This window comes from Physeter macrocephalus, chromosome 6 (assembly GCF_002837175.3).
Source record: "Physeter macrocephalus isolate SW-GA chromosome 6, ASM283717v5, whole genome shotgun sequence".
Lineage (NCBI taxonomy): Eukaryota > Metazoa > Chordata > Mammalia > Artiodactyla > Physeteridae > Physeter > Physeter macrocephalus.
The window spans coordinates 23,984,424-24,002,243 of record NC_041219.1 but is presented as its reverse complement, the minus strand read 5'-3'; the positions used below and the strand labels follow the sequence as shown (position 1 = coordinate 24,002,243).

General features: G+C 40.6%; 1 protein-coding gene across 5 annotated transcripts in view; it reads left to right on the top strand.

Annotated features, from left to right (window-relative positions):
- Positions 1 to 8,623: 8,623 nt before the first annotated feature.
- The window catches only part of ATP2B1 (ATPase plasma membrane Ca2+ transporting 1), a 140,495-nt gene continuing 131,298 nt past the window's right edge, over positions 8,624 to 17,820 (top strand). For 2 of the 5 annotated variants that reach the window (XM_055085244.1, XM_028490428.2), the window contains exon 1: positions 8,625 to 8,994. The gene's annotated coding sequence lies outside the window, so the exon portion shown is untranslated. Of the gene's footprint in view, positions 8,995 to 9,357; positions 9,620 to 17,820 lie in introns of those variants that run through there. The other 3 variants (XM_055085243.1, XM_028490427.2, XM_007119238.4) reach the window with 3 other exon arrangements.

Sequence of the window (17,820 nt, the reverse complement as noted above, 5' to 3'; positions counted from 1 at the left end):
CTACATATTTTGGATATATATCTAGTTGTTAGGTTCTAATGTATTAGTGGTCATCAATATGTCTTTTAGAATCTTAAAAATAATAATAGAATAAATAATAATTAATAAATAAATAATAATAGAATAAAAATTTATTTTTGAACATGCTCTCTGGGTATCTAAAGCACTATTTTTGGATTTTACTGTCAGAGTGCAATAGCCTCATTATTTTGGTTAGAAATTCATTGCTTGGTTTTTGCATCTATATGGAGGATCTCATAGGCTCCATCTATAATAAGCTGCTTATCCAGTATGTTAATTTTTTAAATGCTGTTCAAAAAAAGAGGCTGCCTTCTTCTGATAAACCCAAGACTTTAATAACATGTCCTCTGAATTAATTCTGTAAATGCAGTACTAAAGTTCAGCACAGCGATCTAGGCTGTTTAATTAGCTCACAGCTGCACTGCTGGGATAACATTTCTTGTTGAGGAGGTAGCTTCGTTTTTATTATTTGGGCTCTGGTTCATAGTTCAGTGGTCATTTCAAGCTTTCTTAAAGAATTGCTTGTCTTTGTTTTCAGGGAAGACCATATGCTCTCCTGCTTAATCGTTACTCAGAAACACTTACTAGTAATCTTGTCGTGGCTGTATAGCCATTGATTTGACCTTAACATAACAAATGCTGGCAATCTTCTAGACATAGAGGAAGCCTGTGGGATCAAAAAATTATCTGAGTTACTAGTTTAACTAGTATATAAGTCACACAGAACCTAAATCTCAAGTACTTTACTATTTCAAAATTCATTAAACTTTTAAAATCTCCTTTTTAATGATGAATATAGATCATAAAATTTAAAAAAATCCTTTTGAAGCTGTATACAGTTTAACTATATTTGCTACATTTTCCAGTAAATTGTATTATTTTCATATACAGTAGAAAATATGAAGACAATATAAAATGCGGCAGATTAAGTGGGAGTTGAAGAATATAAATACCGGGACTTCCCTGGTGGTCCAGTGGGTAAGACTCTGCGCTCCCAGTACAGGGGGCCTGGGTTCTATCCTTAATCAGTGAACTAGATCCCGTGTGCATGCTGCAACTAAGAGTCAGCATGCCGCAGTGAAGGTCCCGCCTGCTGCAACTAAGACGCAGCTCGGCCTAAATAAATAAATAAATAAATAAATAGTCTTAAAAGAAGAATATAAATACCTATTCATCTAGTGTCTACTAGGAAAAACTACATGATCTAATTTTATCCTCATAGCCACACTAGAAGACTGTCTCCATTTACATAGGGGAGATCTAAAGAATCAGAGCAGTTAAGGCACTTGTTCAAAGTCACACAGCTGGCAAACTTCAAAACTGGAATTCAAATCCAGGCCTGCCTTCCATCAAAGCTAAGGCTCTTTCTAAATGTCATATTGCCTCCCCCTCTAAGCCAAGTTTAAGATTCATCTTTCGCATAATAATCTTTCCAATGAATCTTAGTTCTCTTGGCACGAATTTACGCAATATGTACTATACTGTCACATATTTATGTATTTCTTTGGAATTATTTTTCTTGATATTTCATGACTTGTCGAGGCTACTAGATGTATATATTCCCTAGGTCCAGACACTGTATGCTTTACTTCCTTTCATGCCCCACAGCAAGAACTACTTTGAACAAATTATACAACCTTTTACACTGGTTATGTCAGGGTATGATTAAAGAGATCTTTAGTTAGAATAAGACTACCTCAGAAATCGTCCCCAGGAATATAGAAGACCATATACGCATGCTATGATATCAGTATAATAATGATAGCTCAAAGATAATTTAACACAACCAAACCAAAATGATAAAATTTTCATCCTTTTTGGTAGATTATTCAGTGTAGAAGTGTTCTTGTAGTCCTATAAACAAGGCACTATTACTTGGAAAAGTAATTTTGCTGTGATACACTCTTTGTTCAATGGTGAAGTGGCTTCAATAGCTTACACTGAAACAAGGAATTTAAGAAATATTTTAAAAATTAAATTTAAAAATTTAGGTGAATAAAATAAGAAATGAAATGACAGTGGCCAGACACACTTAACTCAATGTGGGGATTGTGTGTGACAGTAGCAGAGCATTAAAAAGGAGCTAGAATTTGGAACGGGGAAAACCAGAAATGCAGAGGAGGTGAGAATCTTGACAAGGCAAGGGAATCAGCCATCAGGACAATTTTTTAAGAAACAGGCATAATTAAAGTTCAAGATGAACCAGTGAGGTCAGAAACTAAGCAACAAGTAAGCAGAAAGTATAAATAGATGTGAGAAGTAAGTCTAATCATTGGGTCAGAAACAGGGGAGGCAAGCAGAAGATTATGAGGACATGGTTACTGGAGTTCAAAGAGCTACTGAAAAGAGTAGTTTCCAGCACCGTTACTGGCAAAGAGTGAGAACGGGGAGGCCATAGATTCCAAAAGAGAAAGGCAAAGCAAAATAGTCAGATCTTGGACTTCTAGCCTGTAGAACTGTAAGAAAATAAACTTCAGTTCCTTAAGCCATCCAGCCTGTGGTGTGTTATTATGGCAGCCCTAGCAGACTAATACAGTCCAATTACCAGTGTCCATGACAAACCCCACTGAGAAGAACTGCACCAGAGTCTCTTGAACTCTTAACAACTGTAACCACAATGGGAAACCCCAACTCTGAGTCACCAGAGAATATTGTGCAAACCTATATTGCTATCAAATTGTACTCTAAATTTGCCTGGGCCTTGGATAACATTTTATCCTTTGCTCATCCTTTAGTTTCTTTAATCAGCCCAATCCGCTCCCTATTTAGCCTTACTCAATTCTGGCTGATGACCATAAGCACCTATTATTATATAAGGAATATTAAGATGACATTTTTGTGCCTATGTCATCTTTCCTCTAAACTTCAATTTTTACTTTTTTGACACTTTTTTTTTTGCCTTTTTCTTCTGCATCAAAGAAAGAGATGTTCCTTTTTCTTCTCAAGGTGGATCCCCTCTGTTTTAGATCCTACCTTATTCTGATCTGCACACTCCCCAGCATTTTCAGCTTTCCTCCCTTGACCCCTTCTTCTCTGCCATCAAAAACATATAAGTTAAAAAAATTGACTTTCAGTGACCTGGCTTTTGATGACTGGTAAATTGGCTTTTTTTTCCAGCACAGCTGACCCTTGAAAAACACAGGTTTGGGTCCACTTACATGTGGATTTTTTTCAGTAAATGCATACTATAGTACTATACCATTCGCAGTTGGTTGAATCCGAGGATTCAGAATCTCTGGTGCAGAGGGAGGGCTGACTGTAAAGTTTTTTGTTTTTTTTTTTTAACATCTTTATTGGAGTATAATTGCTTTACAATGGTGTGTTAGTTTCTGCTGTATAACAAAGTGAATCAGCCATACATATACACATATTCCCATTTCTTCTCCCTCATGCATCTCCCTCCCACCCTCCCTATCCCACCCCTCTAGGTGGACACCAAGCACGATCTGATCTCCCTGTGCTATGTGGCTGCTTCCCACTCACTATCTATTTTACATTTGGTAGTGTATATATGTCCATGCCACTCTCTCACTTCGTCCCAGCTTACCCTTCCCCTTCCCCATGTCCTCAAGTCCATTCTGTACATCTGTGTTTTTATTCCTGTCTTGCCCCTAGGTTCTTCAGAACCTTTTTTTTTTTTTGGATTCCATATATATGTGTTAGCATACAGTATTTGTTTTTCTCTTTCTGATTTACTTCACTCTGACAGTCTCTAGGTCCATCCACCTCACTGCAAATAACTCAATTTCGTTTCCTTTTATGGCTGAGTGATATTCCATTATATATATGTGCCACATCTTCTTTATCCATTCATCTGTTGATGGACACTTAGGTTGCTTCCATGTCCTGGGTCTTGTAAATAGAGCTGCAATGAACAGTGTTGTACATGACTCTTTTTGAATTATGGTTTTCTCAGGGTATATGCCCAGTAGTGGGATTGCTGGGTCTTTGTTTTTTGTTTGATATTGAGCTGCATAAGCTGCTTGTATAGTTTGGAGATTAATCCTTTGTCAGTTGCTTCGTTTGCAAATATTTTCTCCCATTCTGAGGGTTCTGACTGTAAAGTTATAGGCAGATTTTCAACTGCTGGGAGGTGGGTGCCCCAACCCCTGTGTCGTTCAAGGCTCAACTTTATTTCTACCTGGAAGAAAAAAAAATGACCCTGAAGGAGTTCCCTGGGGTCACCAGAATAAAAGAACATGGCAGTGGATAAAAATCTAGAATTTATCATTGGAGAGGTGATAGTTCATTTGTTTATTCATTTCAAACTAATTTTATTTTAATCACCTATTATGTGCCAGATCTTATTAGGTCTGGCATGTAATAAATGTTTAATGAAAGTTTCTTTGTATAAAAGAATAGATGAATTACTACCTTGATGCTATGCCTCCTAAATATTAGGCATCTTCTTCCATGTTTTCCTTCCTTAGTAAACTGAGAGGATAATTGTCAAGATCAACAAATGATTAATGAATAAATTAATGAGTAACGTTATCCTTATCTTCAATGGGCTGAAGTCATGAAAATGGGTGAACTTTATGAAAGTTAGGATAGAAGGAGACGCTCAAGTATAAGAACTTAATATCGGAAATAGCCAGGGAAAGAGAAAGAAGAACTAATGAAGAACGTAACAAGAGAATGTCAGGACAAAGGAGGGAAACAGAGACTGTGAAGTGCATCAAAGTCACCTAAAAGAACTATCAAAAATGTTTATCCTCTGGCTCCACTCCAAACAGTCGGAGTCAGAAGCTCTGCCACTATGGCCCCAAAAATCTGCATCGCTAAGCTCACACAGGTGATTCTTCGGCACATTCTAATATCTTGAGAACAAAGGAGGGGTTTCAAAGGAAAGGAGGGCAATAACGAAAAATTATATAAAACTATAAGCACTAAATAATCTGAAAAACATAAGATGCACCACAAATGTGAGAAAAATCCTTCTGATTTTCCTGTTTTGGGCATAAAAAGATACTGAAGCACACACCAGGGTGGGTGGAGCAGAAAGCTGTTAACCTGGATCCTTGATTCTGCGTTCAGCAACTGAATCAATCATACTATCACCTACCTCTGAACTTCTAATGTGAGAATAAGCTCCTATTCATTAAAGTAAGCCAAGTAAAAATGTATATTCTTGTTTGCAGCACATTTACTTTGTAATAAGGGATAAAGAATGCATGCTTATGAAAAATAATGACAACAGCTCCCGAGCATTTAGTACACACCAATTTTTCTGTTAAGAGCTTAATATAAACATTTCACCAAAACTTCACAACAACCCTATGATACACCATAACTCACCATTATTAATGGGAAAATAAATGTTACGTATGGAGGTGAAAGATAACAAAGGTAGTAAATCTATGTTTCATAGATAAAGAAAGGATAGGAAAATGGATGTGGTAAACTTGCTAATTCTCAGGTACATTTCCTGGCATTTCTATTGCCCATCTTCTTTTGCATAAATTTAAATCTCCTGTATATTTCGTGGCACCAGTCGAGTCCAAATCCTCATTTAGGAAATCTTCCTCAACAACATTTAAGTAAGAGCTTTCCATTTTTTTTTGAGTCTCTGGAATTTAGATTTAGGGCCACACCCTATGATCTAGATACTACATATGGGGTAGAAAAAAAATGCCTTATACTGAAGGGTACAGGATGTTAAATAATTCCCATCAAATTATGACATCTAACCGTTTCACATTTTTCACCTATAAAAATTTTCCATTATGTGACTTGAAAATTCTAATTCTAGGCTTACCTGTAATCATACTTCATTTAATTCAGCAAATGTAATTAGTTTGTTACTAATAGATAACAGTTCTCCGCGGCTTTCAGCTAAGTAATGTTTCACTTCATATCTCTCTCTGATGATCCAGGTTAATGGAAATTTGAGAACATACACAACTACTTTTGATGAAGCGTTGAATATTTTTACTCTTCTGCCTCCCTACATCTGTCAGTTCTCTTTAGTATTCTGCAATGATTAGCACTGACACATTCACATATGTATAAAAGTGTACTTTGGGAAATGATATGGTTTTAAAAATATGCTGCTGTTGGTATGCCTTTATTTTGTCCCCTCGATAGATGAATGTGACAGAATTCTTGAGGGAATAAAGATCCTAATGTTTCCCTTTACACTTAATTACATTGAGGATTTTAGAAAACTGTCTCCATAAGTTATACAAGATTAGTTCATATTGAATTGATCAACTTATTAGAAAAGATGTCAATAGTTGAGATTTATGCCACTGAATGAAACATACTTTAACAGTTTGCAAAATACATTATTTTGAATACACAGCCTGTCTTCAAGCAATGTTAACATCCCAAATAGTAACCTGCCATAAGATTTAAATACCTGTATAAAATTTTCATTGTAACTAAAAAAAAATATTTAAAGCATATTAAAAGTGGTTTAGAAGATTAAGTATTTCAACAATAAATTGCATTATATTGCTCTTATTATGTACCAGTATATCTATGGATCAATTGAATCCATGGAATAAGTGAGGTCTAAGATTAAAAGAATACAGTTATATCATATACAGTGGCATTCTTGAATTTAAGTAGTTCCATTTTTTTAGGAAATGCTAATTAAGCAATCAAATATTTTCTTGATTTTTACAATGAAAAATATGCCATTAAGAAGGTTTCAGTGCTAAACTTTTGGGAGAAAAAGATGAATTTTCTATATATAATGTGTACAGTTATATATTGCTTTCTATTTGAAGAATGAAAATATAAAAACCAAACTACACAGTACAATCATCTTGACTATGACAGTAAAAATATACTATTGTATGTGACTCACATTTCATTAAAATGCATAAATATGTTCTGGTATATATATGTATATAATCTTCATAAATGAAAACTATTGAAATCATGTTCTAAAATGAAGATGCTGAGTAATTTTTCATGACCACAACACTGTACGAGCATACCGTTTATTATTTGGAACTGCAACAAACCCACAAAGTGAACAGATTCTAGTTTAATCTATTATCCATTTTGCTAGTGCACTATAGCAGTGAATCATATATTACTTTAATGTCAAATTCTTGATTAAAGTAGAATAAATAATTCAATTTTCTATTGCGACTTCCTTGGAGGAAAAGTTGGACAAAGGCCAATGAGTCTTAAATGTCTCGAAGCCGTTTTGAAAAGTTAATCTGTTCTTAAGAAGTTTTGAAATAGTGTCAGGAAGGGCTGTTGTACCCACCAACCAATTTCTTAACAGTGATTAAAGAGAGGAAAAAATGGGGTCATCCTGCCCAGTGCTTGTTTTGCATGTCAAGGGCACAGCTCAGAAGGTTGGTACTGTTTGACCTGGTAAGATACGTAAATTGATAAAAAAAATTTTCAACAGGGTTAACTGGGGTTTTTTTGCTTTTTAAAATTTTCACATATTTAGTTTTTAAATCCTTCAAAACTATTTTAATGTAAACACTACCAGAGTGAACGTACATAATAAAGTGCTTCGCATCGACTGTTTGCTTTTAGGAAGACGTTACAGACATTAATTTTTCCAGTCCTGGAGTTAAGAGAAAGGAGGAGCCTCTGCAGAATTTATCTTTTTGTTCTGATTAAGTGGTATTGAAAATAACACGGACAAAGTCTCTAAAGCAGCGGCGACAGTTCAAACAGAGGCGATTAGACGAAGATGGAGCACGATGTCTTAGGTAAGACACAAATCTTTGAACACGTGTGCATGTGTGTGTAGGAAAGAAACCCCGTTTTATTTCTGAAAATGTCACTACGGTGGTTTCTTTTTTATTAACTTGCAAAATCTCTTGAAGGTTGTGGCAAAGCATGTTACCTTTCAGCATCTCAATCCCTTCCCCCTGAGATGCTACAAGTGAACTGAAGAGCCAAAGGCTTGGCATAGGTAGAAAAAGCAAACCCCAAAGGAAGACACGGGGATTCTGAGCGCAGATCCTGATGGGCCTGTTCGCACCGGCCGAACGCCTGCGTTAACTCTTTGGGCACTGCAGCGGGTATCCCCGGAGTCTACGGGCCCGACCGGCAGAAACAGAGATGGGGCGCCCCTCGCCCATGGGGGCTGTGGGCTGTCCTCCCCCAAGGAGGGAGAGAGCTAGGCGGCACTTTTGTCGTCCGGCGCGTGCGTCACGGCCCGGGACAGGAACAGAGTCCGGTACGGAGTGGAGCAAAGATGTGGCGAGGAGCCGCTCAAATGTCCGCGGACGCGGGGGTCTGCGTTAACCTGTCCTCGCCTGGAGGGCTCGCCCTAGCCCGCCCGCCAGCCCGGCTCCCGGGCTCGCAGGAGCGCAGACCCGGGGTTGCCTCGGGCGGGACCCCAAGTAAAGGGCGCCCAAGTCCGCCTGCGGCAGACATCGCTCTCCTGCCTCCACAGTTGCGGTAGCCGCCCGGACCCGCTCCGAAACAGCAGCTGTGACTGACGGCGTCACCGCGCCGCTTGTCCGACCCACCCCCTCCTCCCCCTCCGCCCCCCGCCCCGATACGTCATGGAAACAAGGACGTCAGAGCTTTCAGCCAATCGCTGGCAGCGACAGGAGGAAAGGGGCGAACGGGAGGGGGCGGGGGCAGCGGCCGGCCGAGGCGCTCAGCGGAGGAAGAGAGGGAGGGGCGCGTGGAGGCGCGAGTCCCCCGCCCCTCACTCCGGCCACCCTTTCCCCACCGCGCTGCAAGTGCTAATCGCCGGGCGCGCGCTCGCCAGCCGGGGGCGCGCTCTCCGGGTCCTCCCCTTAAACGCCCTCTCCGCTCCGCTCAGCTCCCAGTCTCCGTCCGAGTCGCGCTTCCTCCCGCGCGCGCGCCTGCCCGCCCCCAGGCTCCCCGCGGGCCGCGTCACGTGACCGCGCCTAGCCAAGGCGGCAGCGGCGGCAACGCGAGCTTCGGCGGCGGCGGCGGCGGCAGTGGCAGCAGCTGCGCCGCCAGCGTGGAGCTGGAGGCGAGAGGGTGTGGAGAGAAGGGAGCGCCAGACCGGAACGGGTGAGTGTTCACCTCCCCTTGCCTCCCCCAGCAATCTTGCGGGCCACCCGGTGCAAGCGGCGCCCCTGCCCGAAGCTTCGCGCAGCCCCCTCGTGCTCCGCTGTCGGCTCTCCGGGGGCCGCGGGCCCCGCCCCGAGCGGGTCGGGCTGCGGTGCTCAAGGAGGGGGCTGCACCCCGCCCGCCGCTGCCTTTGCGGACGGCGGCGTGAGGACGACAGAGCTGCCCGTGCTGAGCGCGGCGCGCCCTGTGTGCGGCTCTGCGGAGCTCAGGAGGCGGGTCCTGCGGGGACGCGGGCGGCCACTCCGCGGCTGCCGGGCTCTGGGCGGGGGCCGGCCGGGCGCCGCCTCCTCCTCCACCGCCGCCGCCGCCGCCTCCTCGCAGTGCAGCGTGAGTAGGGAGCCCCGGCTGGTGGACGCCGAACCTCTCGGCTCCGTGGCCACCTCATCCTCGAGGTGCAGCCGAACCTCCGCGTGGCGCTCCGAGTCCTGCGAGCCGCCTGCGGACGGGCTGAGGACCAAGCCCCAGTTCTCTGCGTTTCCCGCTGTCCTCACCGCCCCCTCCCCCGACCCTCCTGCAGCCTCCCCTTCCTTTCCCCTTCGGAAAATGGTTCCTGCTGCTGGGCGAGGTGAGTGGCGGCCTCCGCCCGTCCGCGGCGGGGGCGGCGGGACTGGTCACCTGCGGGGGAGGCCGGGCGGAACACGGAGGTGGGGGCGTCGCGGCGGGGCTCCCGACAGCCGGGTGCTCCGTGGACTGCGCGGATTCGGGAGAAGTTGGCGGGGGCGTTCCGGCGCCCCCTCGCAGGTTGTCTCCCGCCGCGCCCGCCCCGGCAGATCGTAAAGGTGAGCGGCTTCCTCGGCGTGCGCCTCAGCGCCGGGTCCGGCCGGGAGTCCCCGCCCAGGGCTCCAGGGACGGGGCTCGGTGGGACTTCGCGTCTAACCCCGCAGCTTTTCAGTTCTCCGAGCCGCCTCCGCCGCGCCGTAGCCCATCCTGCGGCCGGCCGCCCCCGCTCCAGCGCCTGGTGACCTTGAGGGCAACGGTGCCCGGCACTCTTTCCCCGCGCCCCGGGAGGGTCACCCCTCTAATCCCCGGCTTCAACCCCACTGGCGCTCCGCGGGCGGAGAGCGGGGCCGGGGTCGGCCCCCGGCTGGGGCTAGTTGATTGATGCGTGTCACACCGGACGACGATTCCCCGGGAGTTGGAGAACAGTCTCGCCTTTATCTCAGCGTCTGTTGTCTGGCCCCCCAGGATGTTCTCGGTTGCTTCCGATTCGCGTTCTTAGACTTAGTTTAAAAGAAAGAAAGAAAAAATCTTGCGTCCTCCACCCGCTTTTTGGAAGGGTCAGTAAGAGCCGCATTCCAGGTGCGGGGGTGGGGGGTGTCCTCCCTTTATTCCATCCTGCTGTAGAATCCTGTGGCTTAGCTAGTTAGCGACCCCTGGTTCTGCGCCGCGGTCACTGGCCAGGTTGGTGTCTGTGCGCATTTCATTCACCAGTTTTCTGCCGGACTCGCAGCGCTGGGAGTGCTCGAATCCTGTGCGGTGCAGCGGTGCTTGGCGCGGAGGGGAGGGCAAGAGGTGCTCAGGGGGTCTTTAAACCTGCGGAGGGCTCGACCCTCCTCTGCACGTGTAATTTTGCCTTTCCTGGGGTTAGAGCGCAGCAGGCAGCCACCTTTGGCCGCTATGCATGCTACTTTTCTGGGTGTATTAATAATCTAATGGCTCCCGTTGGTATCGATTGCTGTTCATGATAAATTAGTTATATGGATTTTTTTTCATAGGCGTGTAGGTATAGGACTGTCTGCCTTTCAACATGGAAGCCTTTGTTGTGTTTCACATCCCCCCACCTGAGGACAGTCTTAAAATAAAGCTCTTGTTCAGCGTGGGTGTATTTTATAATAAAAGTACTTGTAAGGATCTGCTTTGTATGAGGCTCTCCTCGGGCAGAGGGTGTGTAACCCTTTGGATGGTGGCCCACGTGAGTGAATGAAGGGCCTTCACCGCTTGTCCTGCTGCCAGCCTTCCCCAGACTCCCTGTCCTTGTGTGTGGCAGAGGCGGATTGGGGGAATTAGAGGGATTGGAGGAGAATCTGCTTTTTGTACTTGAGCGTTTCATCTGGGCCCTCCTCCCCCTCTTTTTTTCTTTTTTGTCCTGGTGAGTTCAAATTTGAAGTAAATAGGAACCTATTCCTTAAAGGGAGACTTTGAGAACTAGTATATGAAATGGGCTTCTTTAGCCATGATTTCAGGGGGCCGTTTTAGTTTCTGTGCTTTGCATGAATTGCTGTAATTAAGGGTGCATCTGTCCTGATTTTGGCTTGGGTGTAACTGCAAAGATCTTTGAAAAGTAAGTTATTTCCTACCATATAGTCTGCAAAAGTGAGTCACAATCGGGTGAGTTGAGGACAGAGCGCCACCTTTAATTTAAAATTCAGCATTTTCTTTTATTAAAATGGTGAAAATTCAGAGAACACCCTCTTGATTTTTGTTGCAGTTGTCATTACTGGCATCCCCATTTAGATGTGTAAGGTGAAATTATCTTCATTTTCCCGTATTCTGCAATTCCTCACTCTTTTAGGGGTGTTTCTGCAATTGTATGGGAAATCATGGTTTTTTAATTGAAGCTTGGGATTTAGTGTAGAACTCTGAGATGAAGTGAGAAACTAGATTTGATTTGTGCTTATGATAAAATAATAGGGGCAATAATAGTCTGGATCTACTTAGGAGAAGAAATAAGGAAAGTAATAGCTTCATCGTAAATAGATATTTAAAACTAGCCGTTGCCACCAAATAAGGGTACCCACCAGCATGATAGTGGTTTTATAAATTATTTTAGCTTCTGTGCTATAAAGAGATTCTAAAGTAAACGTGCAAAATTATTAACCTTGTTTGAATAAGGTATAGTAATTTTTTTTTGTTTTTCATCTTCCAACAGCTTGCCTTTTATGGTTTGACTGAAGATTTTACAATTAATTGTTTTTAAATAATACAAATGAGGACTTCCAGCAGGAAGTACTTACCCTCAAAGTTATTGAAGACCATATTGGAAAAAGTGGTTTCTGTGCATGGCTCTTCTCAGATGTATCAATATCTTATATAAAAATGAATGGAGTTTTCAATGCTTAGAAAACAAGTGCTGTAGTGACAGCTAAATGGGTGAGATTTCCTTCCCTGACCACTTGGTCCCTCCTGTCCCCCTCCCTCACAAATCAAAAACTTGAGGTACACTGTCTCTTTAGACACAGGATATCTTCTGATGATTGTGACTGCAGATGTAACATAAAAAAAGATTCAGCTTTCAACTAATGAATAAATAAATGTGTGGATATTACTAAATATAGTTTTAATTGCATACCACAAGATCGTTACCATTTCTATCTGCATTTAATTTTTAATTCACCACTTGTAGTTTCTTCATAGACTACTGTAAAGCATAAGCTATTGAGCTACAGATAGTTATATTAAGTTAAAAAATCTGCTTGTGATGAAAGGTAGTTTGTGCTTTTCAGTCTGGAATATGGCCCCAGGTTAAAGGACATCATTTGAGCAATTAGGTTGATGTATGCAGAGTAAATATACATTATTATGCATATCTTGATAGAATCCTTGATTTGGGGGTTAAATTTACCAATTTCCTTTGTCTGACAGATATGTTAACTTCATTTTGGGTGCAGCATTCTCTTACCATGTGAATTGAGTTGTATGGGTCAACAGGTTTTAAGAGGAATGGCCAATTACAACTATTGGTGGTCTTTTGCAATACTAACAAAAAAGTGCATTTGCCCCCTTTTTTTTTCCTTATGTTTTTACACATACATGCATTTGAAACTGGTCATTTCACTTTTTACTTCTGGAATTTTGTAATGAATGAGAAAATTAAAGGAGTAAGGATCAGGAAGCAGAAAATTAAGTTTTTGCAGCTTGGGTAAGAGTATTTACTCACTCCGTTGGAGAGGAATAGTTATTTTCTAATAGGTGTCATGATATATATAGAAGGGTACGTGAGAGCAGCTTATTTTGGAATGTATAGAATCTGAGGTAACGTTGAAGGAAAATGATACAATAAGTATGGGGATAATTTTCAAAAAAAAACTTTAAAAGATTTGGTTTTTAGCTTTTACAGATATTTTATACACACACATATACATTGTTGTCTTGTTAAAATTTTTTATTATGGAAATTGTCCAGCATGTGAAAGTAGAATATTATACTTAGTGACCAGTTTTGACAGTTATCAATTCATGGTGCATCTAATTTCATTTCTATTTTTACACAAGAAATAGATCTATTATAAATGGGGGCATAAGACAGATGACTGTATTAAATTCTTATGTTTTATATTTATAATTTATAGGATATATACAATAATGTACAATATCTAGTTGAATCTGAAAGGTCAATTTTTATGTTTATTGTTTCTGTAATAGTCTGTTTTACAGCAGGCACCTAAAGATAGTCTCTCAAATTTTACTCTTAATGATAATGCCTTTGATTTATAAAATGCTTTACAGTATTTCAGAGTGTATTACATAGTATCCCTTTTGATTCTCACAATAAATCTCTGAAATTAGTAGATAGCTGTACCTTTCTTGTTTTTTAGGTAGGTAAAATGATTTCTCTAGGCCCTAAGGTCATATAATATAGCCAGCAGCTAGATTAGCCAGAACTGGACTCTAGATGCCTTCTAGTTTTTGCTTCATTGCTCTTTCCATTATACATGTCTGTGTAAGTTTATGAAAGTTATATAAGTTTATGAAAATCAGGTTCTGACCACAGTAAATTTAATAGTGGAATATAAACAGATTTGTTTGGGTTTAACTTATAAATTTAATCGTTGCTTGTATTTGGTATAATATAAGCAGTTCATACCCTGATTTGCTTAACAGCTGAGTAAATGAATTTGAACATATTTGAAATACTATATTTTTAATATTGTGGATAGGATTATTTTTAAGTTAGGAATTATGTTTACAAAGACTGGTTAGTCCTTGAAATGATTAGGGGTGTCTTGAATCTTGAGTTAAAAATAAAGTGGCCTGTACTAAAAGTTTCTTTTTTTAATTTCTGCTCTCATTTTTTCATGTATTTGGTTTTTTTCTGCCACAGCTTGTTACCTAAGTCTTTTTGAAATATTAATTCGGTATGTAATGAAATTTAGTTTTGAAAGGTCCCAAATGAGATTTTAGTTCTCGATATCCAAAACCTTGCTATAAAGCTCACAGGGAAGGCGGTGGTTCTGCAGAAAGTGTGCAGGAGGGTCACCTGGGGGAGTTACTGAAAGTGCAGACTCCCTGGCATTGCCCCTGCAAATCTGATTCAGCAGATGTGAGTGAGGCCCAGTAGTCAGCATTTTGAGAAACACTCACGTTGAGTTTGCATTTCGCTTAAAATTATATTACGTGGTAGAGATGCCTTTATAAATTAGAAAGACATCATTGATTTATTTGACTATGAACATAGTGCTTTCAAGTAGTTTTGACTATTGTAGCCAAGTTTGATTTGTGGACTTGGTGGTTTTTGTGACCATTGTAAGACTGGTAAATTGAAAATATTTTTTTATCTGTGTGCACTGTCTTCTTTCAGAAGATCCATCTAGGTTATTGAGTTACTTATTAAGCACTGTGAAAGTCCTAGATGGAAAATGTTCTTCTCTGTTTGTTTTCATGCCCCAGTGTCTGCCATTTCCAAATGACTTGAACATGGGGGCTTATGTAAAAATAATGCATGCTGTGTCAGTACAGTACTGTATATTTATATACATATGATATGCTTTAGTTTAGCTCTTATTTTATGTTAGAAGGAAAGACTTTGGATGTTCCTTCAAACTAAAAGGACATAAATTGGTGGATAAGTAGTGGCCCTTATTAATTTCAGTTAACAAGTAGCTGTTCCTTCAAAAACAGCAGGTTAGTCCTTAATGATCTTTCAAGAATATTAGTAAGACTAATTGATAATTTACCATTCTGTGCATGAAAACAAAAGTTACTGCTGTTTTACTTAATGTTAAAGAACAGATTATATAGTTCAGCAGTCTACTGTAAGAGCCATTTGATGTAAACTGATCTGACTTTAACCATTTTATCTACCCTGTATGGATTACTTTCTATTTAAGACCAGATTTAAAATGCAATTGTTTTTGCTTTGTTTATGACACTAAAGTAAGTAGGCTGCATCTGTTTTTAAAATACATTTTATAATGAAATTAATTTCAAAGCAGGTCCATCTCAAGACTGTGCTGAACACTTTTTTGATCATTTGTTACGAAACCTTAGGCTTGTTCGCTGTGCTTTAAAATATATTTAGGAATCATGGGTTATAATTTACTAATGGTTGTGTAAATCTAAGCTCATAAAGATTTCTGGCAGAGAGATCCAGATAAACTATGGGTAAACCTTTCACCATATTCTTTTAAAGCTATTTTTCATTGAAATTTTCCTAAATAACTGCTAATTATTCTAAACAGTTTGCAGTGTTTTTAGTTACCTCTTTGGTAGGAATATTATTTGGTATTTCTAAGTACAATAACTTCCAACAATGTGGTATCTCAAAATCCAGGATACCTGGATTTGTATTAATATTTTTGTCACTTCGGCCCCTGGAGGAAAAAATAAGGATAGTTTTGAATGGACCAGTGCTTGCTTACATTGTGAAATCTGAGATGATACTCCCTAACTGTGAACTGGTATGACTATTATAAAGACTTGACAAATTTAGGACTAAAAGTTGTATGTTCTGAAAAGTAGATCATAAAAAAGGATTTGTCTGTTTAAAAGATGCTTTTTAAATAACTTGATTATTAACAATGTGGATTTATTGTTCATTGTATTAACTCAGTGAGTTGGTTTGCTCCCAGAAAGATTCTAAGCAATCTTTTACTCTCAAAATTCTCGGATCTGCTGCTCTAATCTACCTTTGATATTTGTGCCAGAATTTTCTTGTTTTTAAGTAGTTTTGCTGTTGTCGTTTCTTGACTAAAACGCTCAGTGGTTCCTCATTTTTCTCTTTATCAAGATGCAGCTTGACTCTGAAGGCCTTTTATAAAATAGCTCAGTATTCTAAAGTGCATTTTAGAACACCGATTCTAAGAAATATTAATAGGGGTTTTATGGAGGGAGAGGGGCAAAACCCAAATCCGAGATAGGCTGGTTTATGCAGTTTCCCATTTGGGACTTCTCCCATATTTTGCTATGGTAATATGGACTGAATCTATCTAAATGTGTTTAGTGTTTTAAAAGCTCCCTTGTTTCACAGAATCCCTTTTAGTGGAGCACCCACTTGTTGCTTTTCTGTATTACTTAACCAGGATCACCACTTTGCACACCTCCGGGGGGTGCTGTTCGCAATGTGAATCACGTTTCTGGAGTTGAGAGCAGAGCTGCAGTACTGTACTGCTGACTCTCCACTGCAGGACTGTCATGTCTGGCAGTCTCCTGCGTACACTCTTCTCATTCCTTTTGCTGTGACTTCATTCTGATTTTCCTCTCACTTGATGGGACCCTTGATCTTGTCTGTCTAAATGTTCCCATTCTTCAAAACTCAGCATTCATCTACCTTTTGCAGTCATCACTCATTAACTTTCTTGTCTGAATTGCTGTACATTGGTAGTCTGGGTCATACAGTTCCCATCTATTATATATCCTGTTTGGCTTAGTAATTTCATTCAGATAAGAACATGAGTTCTTGAGGATATATAGAGTTTTATCCCATAAACGTTCAATCAGTATTTTTCTGGCGTATTGATTTAAGACTTAGACATTGTGTAGCTTGCGTGAAGGTAAAGTGGATAAGTGGAGGAATTTTTCTTGGATAATTTCTAAAGACTTTTTACCTTTGAAATTTTAGCTTTGCTCAGATGGATTCATAGGACAACATGTTTTACTTCTGGAGGGCAGCCGCATTTCATAGACTGTTGCTAGGACAATAGAATTTAGCTTCTCCATAGGAAGTCATTTCCATTTCTTAACTGCGGTGTAGTAATTTGTCCATTTTAGACAAATTACAGTAGCTAAAATTTATGCCTTAAAATGACCAGTTTCACTTTTCTTTTAGCTCATGACATCTTTCCCTTTCATCACCATTGATGTTCTTAAGATGTGCTTGTTGTATCTGTAATCCATTAGCATATTGCATGATGTAAAATGCCATAATTTGAGGCATATATTATGGTCTAAAATTTACAGCATGATACCCTTGTAGTTACTGTTTATCGATAGGAGTACTCTTGGAGCCAAGTTTTTAAATGTCTTTTTGCTGCAGGTTCTGATTTTCTGAGAGAGTTCTTCTTCATACATTGAGAGTGAACTGTTGGCCCATGACTTGGTGCATGATCACTGTAAGCATCAGGAAGATGTGTAGATATATGGTCTCTGTTACAGTTTAAAGCATAGCAATGTGGTTATTCTTCTGCCTTCCTTAGGTCAAGGCAGGAAAGCCTGTACCTGACTTTATCATTTCTGTTGAATGCTCATGTAGTATGTGGAGTCATAATTTCAAACATTTAAGCAATTAATGATTTATATAGATTTGGCACGTAAGCTGTTGTAGTTTTAAATATTTGAAAAAAGTTGCTCTCTATAGATTATTCACTTTCCAGTGTTTAGCACTGCTGAAACTGTACAGGTGTACTGATCTTGAGTGTTCTCTGAACCCTTTTACATTTTATAGGCCTAACTCTTGATAAGGTATTATAGAAGGAATTAATCGTTGATCAAAAGAGGAGTGTAGAACGGTTTTAGTAGTGAAAAAAATAAAAAGAAAGCTGTGAAGGCAGACATTAGTGGAATCAGCAGAAGTGAAATGGGTTAGAGTATGAACTTTTCCTACTAGATTTTG